The sequence below is a fragment of the Triturus cristatus genome, chromosome 1_2, assembly GCF_964204655.1.
Source record: "Triturus cristatus chromosome 1_2, aTriCri1.1, whole genome shotgun sequence".
In the NCBI taxonomy this organism is placed as follows: domain Eukaryota; kingdom Metazoa; phylum Chordata; class Amphibia; order Caudata; family Salamandridae; genus Triturus; species Triturus cristatus.
The window spans coordinates 430883259-430898904 of NC_140580.1; positions in this window are offsets into that span (position 1 = coordinate 430883259).

The following is a 15646-nucleotide window of genomic DNA, read 5'->3' on the forward strand; positions in this document are numbered from 1 at the left end:
AGGCATTAAAATAACTCTAAACACATTTATTTTAGTTCCAAACGTGATAATGCATATGCAATAGTCATTTACAGTCAATAAATTAAACATTAATAAATTACCATTTCTGACCAACTAGAGAAAAATAGACAGGTCACGGATCATCATTTTTCATAAGAAAATTGAGTTTTTTGGACTGTAGAATAATTGATTCAAAATGTCATTTGGATTGTGCCTCATGTTGAATAACTACTTTTAAACCCTCAATTTGACCAAAATTACCATTTTTGCAGACGTTTTCTCCTACTCAGAAGCTTCTATTTAGACCAATTTCAGGCATTAAAATGACTCTAAACACACTTACTTTAGTTCCAAAAGTGATAATTCACATGCAATAGTCATTTACAGTCAAAAAAATTACCATTTCTGACCATCTGCAGAAAGTACGACACGTCACGGGTCATCATTTTTCATCGCAAAATTGATTTTTTGGACTGTAGAATAATTGATTCAAAATGTCATTTGGATTGTGCCTCATGTTGAATAAGTACTTTTTAAAGCCTCAATGTGACGAAAATTACAATTTTTACAGACTTTTTCTCCTACTCAGAAGCTTCTATTTAGACCAATTTCAGGCATTAAAATGACTCTAAACACACTTACTTTAGTTCCAAAAGTGATAATTCACATGCAATAGTCATTTACAGTCAAAAAATTAAACATTAAAAAATTACCATTTCTGACCATCTGGAGAAAGTACGACACGTCACGGGTCATCATTTTTCATCAGAAAATTGATTTTTTGGACTGTAGAATAATTGATTCAAAATGTCAATTGGATTGTGCCTCATGTTGAATAAGTACTTCTTAAAGCCTCAATGTGACGAAAATTACAATTTTTACAGACTTTTTCTCCTACTCAGAAGCTTCTATTTTGACCAATTTCAGGCATTAAAATGACTCTAAACACACTTATTGTAGTTCCAAAAGTGATAATTCACATGCAATTGTCATTTACAGTAAAAAAATTAAACATTAGAAAATTACCATTTCTGACCATCTGGAGAAAGTTCGACAGGTCACGGGTCATCATTTTTCATAAGAAAATTGATTTTTTGGACTGTAGAAAAATTGATTCAAAATGTCATTTGGATTGTGCCTCATGTTGAATAACTACTCTTTAAAGCCTCAATGTGTTCAAAATTGCCATTTTTACAGACTTTTTCTCCTATTCAGAAGTTTCTATTTTGACCAATTTCAGGCATTAAAATAACTCTAAACACACTTATTTTAGTTCCAAACGTGATAATGCATATGCAATAGTCATTTACAGTCAATAAATTAAACATTAATAAATTACCATTTCTGACCAACTAGAGAAAATTAGACAGGTCACGGATCATCATTTTTCATAAGAAAATTGAGTTTTTTGGACTGTAGAATAATTGATTCAAAATGTCATTTGGATTGTGCCTCATGTTGAATAACTACTTTTAAACCCTCAATTTGACCAAAATTACCATTTTTGCAGACGTTTTCTCCTACTCGGAAGCTTCTATTTAGACCAATTTCAGGCATTAAAATGACTCTAAACACACTTACTTTAGTTCCAAAAGTGATAATTCACATGCAATAGTCATTTACAGTCAAAAAAATTACCATTTCTGACCATCTGCAGAAAGTACGACACGTCACGGGTCATCATTTTTCATCGCAAAATTGATTTTTTGGACTGTAGAATAATTGATTCAAAATGTCATTTGGATTGTGCCTCATGTTGAATAAGTACTTTTTAAAGCCTCAATGTGACGAAAATTACAATTTTTACAGACTTTTTCTCCTACTCAGAAGCTTCTATTTAGACCAATTTCAGGCATTAAAATGACTCTAAACACACTTACTTTAGTTCCAAAGTGATAATTCACATGCAATAGTCATTTACAGGCAAAAAATTAAACATTAAAAAATTACCATTTCTGACCATCTGGAGAAAGTACGACACGTCACGGGTCATCTTTTTTCATCAGAAAATTGATTTTTTTGGACTGTAGAATAATTGATTCAAAATGTCATTTGGATTGTGCCTCATGTTGAATAACTACTTTTAAACCCTCAATTTGACCAAAATTGCCATTTTTGCAGACGGTTTCTCCTACTCAGAAGCTTCTATCTAGACCAATTTCAGGCATTAAAATGACTCTAAACACACTTACTTTAGTTCCAAAAGTGATAATTCACATGCAATAGTCATTTACAGTAAAAAAATTAAACATTAAAAAAATTACCATTTCTGACCATCTGCAGAAAGTACGACACGTCACGGGTCATCATTTTTCATCAGAAAATTGATTTTTTGGACTGTAGAATAATTGATTCAAAATGTCATTTGGATTGTGCCTCATGTTGAATAAGTACTTTTTAAAGCCTCAATGTGACGAAAATTACAATTTTTACAGACTTTTTCTCCTACTCAGAAGCTTCTATTTTGACCAATTTCAGGCATTAAAATGACTCTAAACACACTTATTGTAGTTCCAAAAGTGATAATTCACATGCAATTGTCATTTACAGTAAAAAAATTAAACATTAGAAAATTACCATTTCTGACCATCTGGAGAAAGTTCGACAGGTCACGGGTCATCATTTTTCATAAGAAAATTGATTTTTTGGACTGTAGAAAAATTGATTCAAAATGTCATTTGGATTGTGCCTCATGTTGAATAACTACTCTTTAAAGCCTCAATGTGTTCAAAATTGCCATTTTTACAGACTTTTTCTCCTATTCAGAAGTTTCTATTTTGACCAATTTCACGCATTAAAATAACTCTAAACACACTTATTTTAGTTCCAAACGTGATAATGCATATGCAATAGTCATTTACAGTCAATAAATTAAACATTAAAAAATTACCATTTCTGACCAACTAGAGAAAATTAGACAGGTCACGGATCATCATTTTTCATAAGAAAATTGAGTTTTTTGGACTGTAGAATAATTGATTCAAAATGTCATTTGGATTGTGCCTCATGTTGAATAACTACTTTTAAACCCTCAATTTGACCAAAATTACCATTTTTGCAGACGTTTTCTCCTACTCAGAAGCTTCTATTTAGACCAATTTCAGGCATTAAAATGACTCTAAACACACTTACTTTAGTTCCAAAAGTGATAATTCACATGCAATTGTCATTTACAGTCAAAAAAATTACCATTTCTGACCATCTGCAGAAAGTACGACACGTCACGGGTCATCATTTTTCATCAGAAAATTGATTTTTTGGACTGTAGAATAATTGATTCAAAATGTCATTTGGATTGTGCCTCATGTTGAATAAGTACTTTTTAAAGCCTCAATGTGACGAAAATTACAATTTTTACAGACTTTTTCTCCTACTCAGAAGCTTCTATTAAGACCAATTTCAGGCACTAAAATGACTCTAAACACACTTACTTTAGTTCCAAAAGTGATAATTCACATGCAATAGTCATTTACAGTCAAAAAATTAAACATTAAAAAATTACCATTTCTGACCATCTGGAGAAAGTACGACACGTCACGGGTCATCTTTTTTCATCAGAAAATTGATTTTTTTGGACTGTAGAATAATTGATTTAAAATGTCATTTGGATTGTGCCTCATGTTGAATAACTACTTTTAAACCCTCAATTTGACCAAAATTGCCATTTTTGCAGACGTTTTCTCCTACTCAGAAGCTTCTATCTAGACCAATTTCAGGCATTAAAATGACTCTAAACACACTTACTTTAGTTCCAAAAGTGATAATTCACATGCAATAGTCATTTACAGTAATAAAATTAAACATTAAAAAAATTGCCATTTCTGACCATCTGCAGAAAGTACGACACGTCACGGGTCATCATTTTTCATCAGAAAATTGATTTTTTGGACTGTAGAATAATTGATTCAAAATGTCAATTGGATTGTGCCTCATGTTGAATAAGTACTTTTTAAAGCCTCAATGTGACGAAAATTACAATTTTTACAGACTTTTTCTCCTACTCAGAAGCTTCTATTTTGACCAATTTCAGGCATTAAAATGACTCTAAACACACTTATTGTAGTTCCAAAAGTAATAATTCACATGCAATTGTCATTTACAGTAAAAAAATTAAACATTAGAAAATTACCATTTCTGACCATCTGGAGAAAGTTCGACAGGTCACGGGTCATCAATTTTCATAAGAAAATTGAGTTTTTTGGACTGTAGAATAATTGATTCAAAATGTCATTTGGATTGTGCCTCATGTTGAATAACTACTTTTAAACCCTCAATTTGACCAAAATTGCCATTTTTGTAGACGTTTTCTCCTACTCAGAAGCTTCTATCTAGACCAACTTCAGGCATTAAAATGACTCTAAACACACTTACTTTAGTTCCAAAAGTGATAATTCACATGCAATAGTCATTTACAGTAATAAAATTAAACATTAAAAAAATTACCATTTCTGACCATCTGCAGAAAGTACGACACGTCACGGGTCATCATTTTTCATCAGAAAATTGATTTTTTGGACTGTAGAATAATTGATTCAAAATGTCATTTGGATTGTGCCTCATGTTGAATATGTACTTTTTAAAGCCTCAATGTGACGAAAATTACAATTTTTACAGACTTTTTCTCCTACTCAGAAGCTTCTATTTAGACCAATTTCAGGCATTAAAATGACTCTAAACACACTTACTTTAGTTCCAAAAGTGATAATTCACACGCAATAGTCATTTACAGTCAAAAAATTAAACATTAAAAAATTACCATTTCTGACCATCTGGAGAAAGTACGACACGTCACGTGTCATCTTTTTTCATCAGAAAATTGATTTTTTTGGACTGTAGAATAATTGATTCAAAATGTCATTTGGATTGTGCCTCATGTTGAATAACTACTTTTAAACCCTCAATTTGACCAAAATTGCCATTTTTGCAGACGTTTTCTCCTACTCAGAAGCTTCTATCTAGACCAATTTCAGGCATTAAAATGACTCTAAACACACTTACTTTAGTTCCAAAAGTGATAATTCACATGCAATAGTCATTTACAGTAAAAAAATTAAACATTAAAAAAATTACCATTTCTGACCATCTGCAGAAAGCACGACACGTCACGGGTCATCATTTTTCATCAGAAAATTGATTTTTTGGACTGTAGAATAATTGATTCAAAATGTCATTTGGATTGTGCCTCATGTTGAATAAGTACTTTTTAAAGCCTCAATGTGACGAAAATTACAATTTTTACTGACTTTTTCTCCTACTCAGAAGCTTCTATTTTGACCAATTTCAGGCATTAAAATGACTCTAAACACACTTATTGTAGTTCCAAAAGTGATAATTCACATGCAATTGTCATTTACAGTAAAAAAATTAAACATTAGAAAATTACCATTTCTGACCATCTGGAGAAAGTTCGACAGGTCACGGGTCATCATTTTTCATAAGAAAATTGATTTTTTGGACTGTAGAAAAATTGATTCAAAATGTCATTTGGATTGTGCCTCATGTTGAATAACTACTCTTTAAAGCCTCAATGTGTTCAAAATTGCCATTTTTACAGACTTTTTCTCCTATTCAGAAGTTTCTATTTTGACCAATTTCAGGCATTAAAATAACTCTAAACACATTTATTTTAGTTCCAAACGTGATAATGCATATGCAATAGTCATTTACAGTCAATAAATTAAACATTAATAAATTACCATTTCTGACCAACTAGAGAAAAATAGACAGGTCACGGATCATCATTTTTCATAAGAAAATTGAGTTTTTTGGACTGTAGAATAATTGATTCAAAACGTCATTTGGATTGTGCCTCATGTTGAATAACTACTTTTAAACCCTCAATTTGACCAAAATTACCATTTTTGCAGACGTTTTCTCCTACTCAGAAGCTTCTATTTAGACCAATTTCAGGCATTAAAATGACTCTAAACACACTTACTTTAGTTCCAAAAGTGATAATTCACATGCAATAGTCATTTACAGTCAAAGAAATTACCATTTCTGACCATCTGCAGAAAGTACGACACGTCACGGGTCATCATTTTTCATCGCAAAATTGATTTTTTGGACTGTAGAATAATTGATTCAAAATGTCATTTGGATTGTGCCTCATGTTGAATAAGTACTTTTTAAAGCCTCAATGTGACGAAAATTACAATTTTTACAGACTTTTTCTCCTACTCAGAAGCTTCTATTTAGACCAATTTCAGGCATTAAAATGACTCTAAACACACTTACTTTAGTTCCAAAAGTGATAATTCACATGCAATAGTCATTTACAGTCAAAAAATTAAACATTAAAAAATTACCATTTCTGACCATCTGGAGAAAGTACGACACGTCACGGGTCATCATTTTTCATCAGAAAATTGATTTTTTGGACTGTAGAATAATTGATTCAAAATGTCAATTGGATTGTGCCTCATGTTGAATAAGTACTTCTTAAAGCCTCAATGTGACGAAAATTACAATTTTTACAGACTTTTTCTCCTACTCAGAAGCTTCTATTTTGACCAATTTCAGGCATTAAAATGACTCTAAACACACTTATTGTAGTTCCAAAAGTGATAATTCACATGCAATTGTCATTTACAGTAAAAAAATTAAACATTAGAAAATTACCATTTCTGACCATCTGGAGAAAGTTCGACAGGTCACGGGTCATCATTTTTCATAAGAAAATTGATTTTTTGGACTGTAGAAAAATTGATTCAAAATGTCATTTGGATTGTGCCTCATGTTGAATAACTACTTTTAAACCCTCAATTTGACCAAAATTACCATTTTTGCAGACGTTTTCTCCTACTCAGAAGCTTCTATTTAGACCAATTTCAGGCATTAAAATGACTCTAAACACACTTACTTTAGTTCCAAAAGTGATAATTCACATGCAATAGTCATTTACAGTCAAAAAAATTACCATTTCTGACCATCTGCAGAAAGTACGACACGTCACGGGTCATCATTTTTCATCGCAAAATTGATTTTTTGGACTGTAGAATAATTGATTCAAAATGTCATTTGGATTGTGCCTCATGTTGAATAACTACTTTTAAACCCTCAATTTGACCAAAATTACCATTTTTGCAGACGTTTTCTCCTACTCAGAAGCTTCTATTTAGACCAATTTCAGGCATTAAAATGACTCTAAACACACTTACTTTAGTTCCAAAAGTGATAATTCACATGCAATAGTCATTTACAGTCAAAAAAATTACCATTTCTGACCATCTGCAGAAAGTACGACACGTCACGGGTCATCATTTTTCATCGCAAAATTGATTTTTTGGACTGTAGAATAATTGATTCAAAATGTCATTTGGATTGTGCCTCATGTTGAATAAGTACTTTTTAAAGCCTCAATGTGACGAAAATTACAATTTTTACAGACTTTTTCTCCTACTCAGAAGCTTCTATTTAGACCAATTTCAGGCATTAAAATGACTCTAAACACACTTACTTTAGTTCCAAAAGTGATAATTCACATGCAATAGTCATTTACAGTAAAAAAATTAAACATTAAAAAAATTACGATTTCTGACCATCTGCAGAAAGTACGACACGTCACGGGTCATCATTTTTCATCAGAAAATTTATTTTTTGGACTGTAGAATAATTGATTCAAAATGTCATTTGGATTGTGCCTCATGTTGAATAAGTACTTTTTAAAGCCTCAATGTGACGAAAATTACAATTTTTACAGACTTTTTCTCCTACTCAGAAGCTTCTATTTTGACCAATTTCAGGCATTAAAATGACTCTAAACACACTTATTGTAGTTCCAAAAGTGATAATTCACATGCAATTGTCATTTACAGTAAAAAAATTAAACATTAGAAAATTACCATTTCTGACCATCTGGAGAAAGTTCGACAGGTCACGGGTCATCATTTTTCATAAGAAAATTGATTTTTTGGACTGTAGAAAAATTGATTCAAAATGTCATTTGGATTGTGCCTCATGTTGAATAACTACTCTTTAAAGCCTCAATGTGTTCAAAATTGCCATTTTTACAGACTTTTTCTCCTATTCAGAAGTTTCTATTTTGACCAATTTCACGCATTAAAATAACTCTAAACACACTTATTTTAGTTCCAAACGTGATAATGCATATGCAATAGTCATTTACAGTCAATAAATTAAACATTAAAAAATTACCATTTCTGACCAACTAGAGAAAATTAGACAGGTCACGGATCATCATTTTTCATAAGAAAATTGAGTTTTTTGGACTGTAGAATAATTGATTCAAAATGTCATTTGGATTGTGCCTCATGTTGAATAACTACTTTTAAACCCTCAATTTGACCAAAATTACCATTTTTGCAGACGTTTTCTCCTACTCAGAAGCTTCTATTTAGACCAATTTCAGGCATTAAAATGACTCTAAACACACTTACTTTAGTTCCAAAAGTGATAATTCACATGCAATTGTCATTTACAGTCAAAAAAATTACCATTTCTGACCATCTGCAGAAAGTACGACACGTCACGGGTCATCATTTTTCATCAGAAAATTGATTTTTTGGACTGTAGAATAATTGATTCAAAATGTCATTTGGATTGTGCCTCATGTTGAATAAGTACTTTTTAAAGCCTCAATGTGACGAAAATTACAATTTTTACAGACTTTTTCTCCTACTCAGAAGCTTCTATTAAGACCAATTTCAGGCACTAAAATGACTCTAAACACACTTACTTTAGTTCCAAAAGTGATAATTCACATGCAATAGTCATTTACAGTCAAAAAATTAAACATTAAAAAATTACCATTTCTGACCATCTGGAGAAAGTACGACACGTCACGGGTCATCTTTTTTCATCAGAAAATTGATTTTTTTGGACTGTAGAATAATTGATTCAAAATGTCATTTGGATTGTGCCTCATGTTGAATAACTACTTTTAAACCCTCAATTTGACCAAAATTGCCATTTTTGCAGACGTTTTCTCCTACTCAGAAGCTTCTATCTAGACCAATTTCAGGCATTAAAATGACTCTAAACACACTTACTTTAGTTCCAAAAGTGATAATTCACATGCAATAGTCATTTACAGTAATAAAATTAAACATTAAAAAAATTGCCATTTCTGACCATCTGCAGAAAGTACGACACGTCACGGGTCATCATTTTTCATCAGAAAATTGATTTTTTGGACTGTAGAATAATTGATTCAAAATGTCAATTGGATTGTGCCTCATGTTGAATAAGTACTTTTTAAAGCCTCAATGGGACGAAAATTACAATTTTTACAGACTTTTTCTCCTACTCAGAAGCTTCTATTTTGACCAATTTCAGGCATTAAAATGACTCTAAACACACTTATTGTAGTTCCAAAAGTGATAATTCACATGCAATTGTCATTTACAGTAAAAAAATTAAACATTAGAAAATTACCATTTCTGACCATCTGGAGAAAGTTCGACAGGTCACGGGTCATCAATTTTCATAAGAAAATTGAGTTTTTTGGACTGTAGAATAATTGATTCAAAATGTCATTTGGATTGTGCCTCATGTTGAATAACTACTTTTAAACCCTCAATTTGACCAAAATTGCCATTTTTGTAGACGTTTTCTCCTACTCAGAAGCTTCTATCTAGACCAACTTCAGGCATTAAAATGACTCTAAACACACTTACTTTAGTTCCAAAAGTGATAATTCACATGCAATAGTCATTTACAGTAAAAACAATTACCATTTCTGACCATCTGCAGAAAGTACGACACGTCACGGGTCATCATTTTTCATCGCAAAATTGATTTTTTGGACTGTAGAATAATTGATTCAAAATGTCATTTGGATTGTGCCTCATGTTGAATAACTACTTTTAAACCCTCAATTTGACCAAAATTGCCATTTTTGTAGACGTTTTCTCCTACTCAGAAGCTTCTATCTAGACCAACTTCAGGCATTAAAATGACTCTAAACACACTTACTTTAGTTCCAAAAGTGATAATTCACATGCAATAGTCATTTACAGTAAAAAAATTAAACATTAAAAAAATTACCATTTCTGACCATCTGCAGAAAGTACGACACGTCACGGGTCATCATTTTTCATCAGAAAATTGATTTTTTGGACTGTAGAATAATTGATTCAAAATGTCATTTGGATTGTGCCTCATGTTGAATATGTACTTTTTAAAGCCTCAATGTGACGAAAATTACAATTTTTACAGACTTTTTCTCCTACTCAGAAGCTTCTATTTAGACCAATTTCAGGCATTAAAATGACTCTAAACACACTTACTTTAGTTCCAAAAGTGATAATTCACACGCAATAGTCATTTACAGTCAAAAAATTAAACATTAAAAAATTACCATTTCTGACCATCTGGAGAAAGTACGACACGTCACGTGTCATCTTTTTTCATCAGAAAATTGATTTTTTTGGACTGTAGAATAATTGATTCAAAATGTCATTTGGATTGTGCCTCATGTTGAATAACTACTTTTAAACCCTCAATTTGACCAAAATTGCCATTTTTGCAGACGTTTTCTCCTACTCAGAAGCTTCTATCTAGACCAATTTCAGGCATTAAAATGACTCTAAACACACTTACTTTAGTTCCAAAAGTGATAATTCACATGCAATAGTCATTTACAGTAAAAAAATTAAACATTAAAAAAATTACCATTTCTGACCATCTGCAGAAAGCACGACACGTCACGGGTCATCATTTTTCATCAGAAAATTGATTTTTTGGACTGTAGAATAATTGATTCAAAATGTCATTTGGATTGTGCCTCATGTTGAATAAGTACTTTTTAAAGCCTCAATGTGACGAAAATTACAATTTTTACAGACTTTTTCTCCTACTCAGAAGCTTCTATTTTGACCAATTTCAGGCATTAAAATGACTCTAAACACACTTATTGTAGTTCCAAAAGTGATAATTCACATGCAATTGTCATTTACAGTAAAAAAATTAAACATTAGAAAATTACCATTTCTGACCATCTGGAGAAAGTTCGACAGGTCACGGGTCATCATTTTTCATAAGAAAATTGATTTTTTGGACTGTAGAAAAATTGATTCAAAATGTCATTTGGATTGTGCCTCATGTTGAATAACTACTCTTTAAAGCCTCAATGTGTTCAAAATTGCCATTTTTACAGACTTTTTCTCCTATTCAGAAGTTTCTATTTTGACCAATTTCAGGCATTAAAATAACTCTAAACACATTTATTTTAGTTCCAAACGTGATAATGCATATGCAATAGTCATTTACAGTCAATAAATTAAACATTAATAAATTACCATTTCTGACCAACTAGAGAAAAATAGACAGGTCACGGATCATCATTTTTCATAAGAAAATTGAGTTTTTTGGACTGTAGAATAATTGATTCAAAATGTCATTTGGATTGTGCCTCATGTTGAATAACTACTTTTAAACCCTCAATTTGACCAAAATTACCATTTTTGCAGACGTTTTCTCCTACTCAGAAGCTTCTATTTAGACCAATTTCAGGCATTAAAATGACTCTAAACACACCTACTTTAGTTCCAAAAGTGATAATTCACATGCAATAGTCATTTACAGTCAAAAAAATTACCATTTCTGACCATCTGCAGAAAGTACGACACGTCACGGGTCATCATTTTTCATCGCAAAATTGATTTTTTGGACTGTAGAATAATTGATTCAAAATGTCATTTGGATTGTGCCTCATGTTGAATAAGTACTTTTTAAAGCCTCAATGTGACGAAAATTACAATTTTTACAGACTTTTTCTCCTACTCAGAAGCTTCTATTTAGACCAATTTCAGGCATTAAAATGACTCTAAACACACTTACTTTAGTTCCAAAAGTGATAATTCACATGCAATAGTCATTTACAGTCAAAAAATTAAACATTAAAAAATTACCATTTCTGACCATCTGGAGAAAGTACGACACGTCACGGGTCATCATTTTTCATCAGAAAATTGATTTTTTGGACTGTAGAATAATTGATTCAAAATGTCAATTGGATTGTGCCTCATGTTGAATAAGTACTTCTTAAAGCCTCAATGTGACGAAAATTACAATTTTTACAGACTTTTTCTCCTACTCAGAATCTTCTATTTTGACCAATTTCAGGCATTAAAATGACTCTAAACACACTTATTGTAGTTCCAAAAGTGATAATTCACATGCAATTGTCATTTACAGTAAAAAAATTAAACATTAGAAAATTACCATTTCTGACCATCTGGAGAAAGTTCGACAGGTCACGGGTCATCATTTTTCATAAGAAAATTGATTTTTTGGACTGTAGAAAAATTGATTCAAAATGTCATTTGGATTGTGCCTCATGTTGAATAACTACTCTTTAAAGCCTCAATGTGTTCAAAATTGCCATTTTTACAGACTTTTTCTCCTATTCAGAAGTTTCTATTTTGACCAATTTCAGGCATTAAAATAACTCTAAACACACTTATTTTAGTTCCAAACGTGATAATGCATATGCAATAGTCATTTACAGTCAATAAATTAAACATTAATAAATTACCATTTCTGACCAACTAGAGAAAATTAGACAGGTCACGGATCATCATTTTTCATAAGAAAATTGAGTTTTTTGGACTGTAGAATAATTGATTCAAAATGTCATTTGGATTGTGCCTCATGTTGAATAACTACTTTTAAACCCTCAATTTGACCAAAATTACCATTTTTGCAGACGTTTTCTCCTACTCGGAAGCTTCTATTTAGACCAATTTCAGGCATTAAAATGACTCTAAACACACTTACTTTAGTTCCAAAAGTGATAATTCACATGCAATAGTCATTTACAGTCAAAAAAATTACCATTTCTGACCATCTGCAGAAAGTACGACACGTCACGGGTCATCATTTTTCATCGCAAAATTGATTTTTTGGACTGTAGAATAATTGATTCAAAATGTCATTTGGATTGTGCCTCATGTTGAATAAGTACTTTTTAAAGCCTCAATGTGACGAAAATTACAATTTTTACAGACTTTTTCTCCTACTCAGAAGCTTCTATTTAGACCAATTTCAGGCATTAAAATGACTCTAAACACACTTACTTTAGTTCCAAAAGTGATAATTCACATGCAATAGTCATTTACAGTCAAAAAATTAAACATTAAAAAATTACCATATCTGACCATCTGGAGAAAGTACGACACGTCACGGGTCATCTTTTTTCATCAGAAAATTGATTTTTTTGGACTGTAGAATAATTGATTCAAAATGTCATTTGGATTGTGCCTCATGTTGAATAACTACTTTTAAACCCTCAATTTGACCAAAATTGCCATTTTTGCAGACGGTTTCTCCTACTCAGAAGCTTCTATCTAGACCAATTTCAGGCATTAAAATGACTCTAAACACACTTACTTTAGTTCCAAAAGTGATAATTCACATGCAATAGTCATTTACAGTAAAAAAATTAAACATTAAAAAAATTACCATTTCTGACCATCTGCAGAAAGTACGACACGTCACGGGTCATCATTTTTCATCAGAAAATTGATTTTTTGGACTGTAGAATAATTGATTCAAAATGTCATTTGGATTGTGCCTCATGTTGAATAAGTACTTTTTAAAGCCTCAATGTGACGAAAATTACAATTTTTACAGACTTTTTCTCCTACTCAGAAGCTTCTATTTTGACCAATTTCAGGCATTAAAATGACTCTAAACACACTTGTTGTAGTTCCAAAAGTGATAATTCACATGCAATTGTCATTTACAGTAAAAAAATGAAACATTAGAAAATTACCATTTCTGACCATCTGGAGAAAGTTCGACAGGTCACGGGTCATCATTTTTCATAAGAAAATTGATTTTTTGGACTGTAGAAAAATTGATTCAAAATGTCATTTGGATTGTGCCTCATGTTGAATAACTACTCTTTAAAGCCTCAATGTGTTAAAAATTGCCATTTTTACAGACTTTTTCTCCTATTCAGAAGTTTCTATTTTGACCAATTTCAGGCATTAAATTAACTCTAAACACACTTATTTTAGTTCCAAACGTGATAATGCATATGCAATAGTCATTTACAGTCAATAAATTAAACATTAAAAAATTACCATTTCTGACCAACTAGAGAAAATTAGACAGGTCACGGATCATCATTTTTCATAAGAAAATTGAGTTTTTTGGACTGTAGAATAATTGATTCAAAATGTCATTTGGATTGTGCCTCATGTTGAATAACTACTTTTAAACCCTCAATTTGACCAAAATTACCATTTTTGCAGACGTTTTCTCCTACTCACTAGCTTCTATTTAGACCAATTTCAGGCATTAAAATGACTCTAAACACACTTACTTTAGTTCCAAAAGTGATAATTCACATGCAATAGTCATTTACAGTAAAAAAAATTACCATTTCTGACCATCTGCAGAAAGTACGACACGTCACGGGTCATCATTTTTCATCAGAAAATTGATTTTTTGGACTGTAGAATAATTGATTCAAAATGTCATTTGGATTGTGCCTCATGTTGAATAAGTACTTTTTAAAGCCTCAATGTGACGAAAATTACAATTTTTACAGACTTTTTCTCCTACTCAGAAGTTTCTATTTTGACCAATTTCAGGCATTAAAATAGCTCTAAACACACTTATTTTAGTTCCAAACGTGATAATTCATACGCAATAGTCATTTACAGTCAATAAATTAAACATTAGAAAATTACCATTTCTGACCATCTGGAGAAAGTTTGACAGGTCACGGGTCATCATTTTTCATAAGAAAACTAATTTTTTGGACTGTAGAAAAATTGATTCAAAATGTCATGCGGATTGTGCCTCATGTTGAATAACAACTTTTTAAAGCTTCAATGTGACCAAAATTGCCATTTTTACAGACGTTTTCTCCTACTCCGAAGCTTCTATTTAGACCAATTTCAGGCACTAAAATGACTCTAAACACACTTACTTTAGTTCCAAAAGTGATAATTCACATGCAATAGTCATTTACAGTCAAAAAATTAAACATTAAAAAATTACCATTTCTGACCATCTGGAGAAAGTACGACACGTCACGGGTCATCTTTTTTCATCAGAAAATTGATTTTTTTGGACTGTAGAATAATTGATTCAAAATGTCATTTGGATTGTGCCTCATGTTGAATAACTACTTTTAAACCCTCAATTTGACCAAAATTGCCATTTTTGCAGACGTTTTCTCCTACTCAGAAGCTTCTATCTAGACCAATTTTAGGCATTAAAATGACTCTAAACACACTTACTTTAGTTCCAAAAGTGATAATTCACATGCAATAGTCATTTACAGTCAAAAAAATTACCATTTCTGACCATCTGCAGAAAGTACGACACGTCACGGGTCATCATTTTTCATCAGAAAATTGATTTTTTGGACTGTAGAATAATTGATTCAAAATGTCATTTGGATTGTGCCTCATGTTGAATATGTACTTTTTAAAGCCTCAATGTGACGAAAATTACAATTTTTACAGACTTTTTCTCCTACTCAGAAGCTTCTATTTAGACCAATTTCAGGCATTAAAATGACTCTAAACACACTTACTTTAGTTCCAAAAGTGATAATTCACACGCAATAGTCATTTACAGTCAAAAAATTAAACATTAAAAAATTACCATTTCTGACCATCTGGAGAAAGTACGACACGTCACGTGTCATCTTTTTTCATCAGAA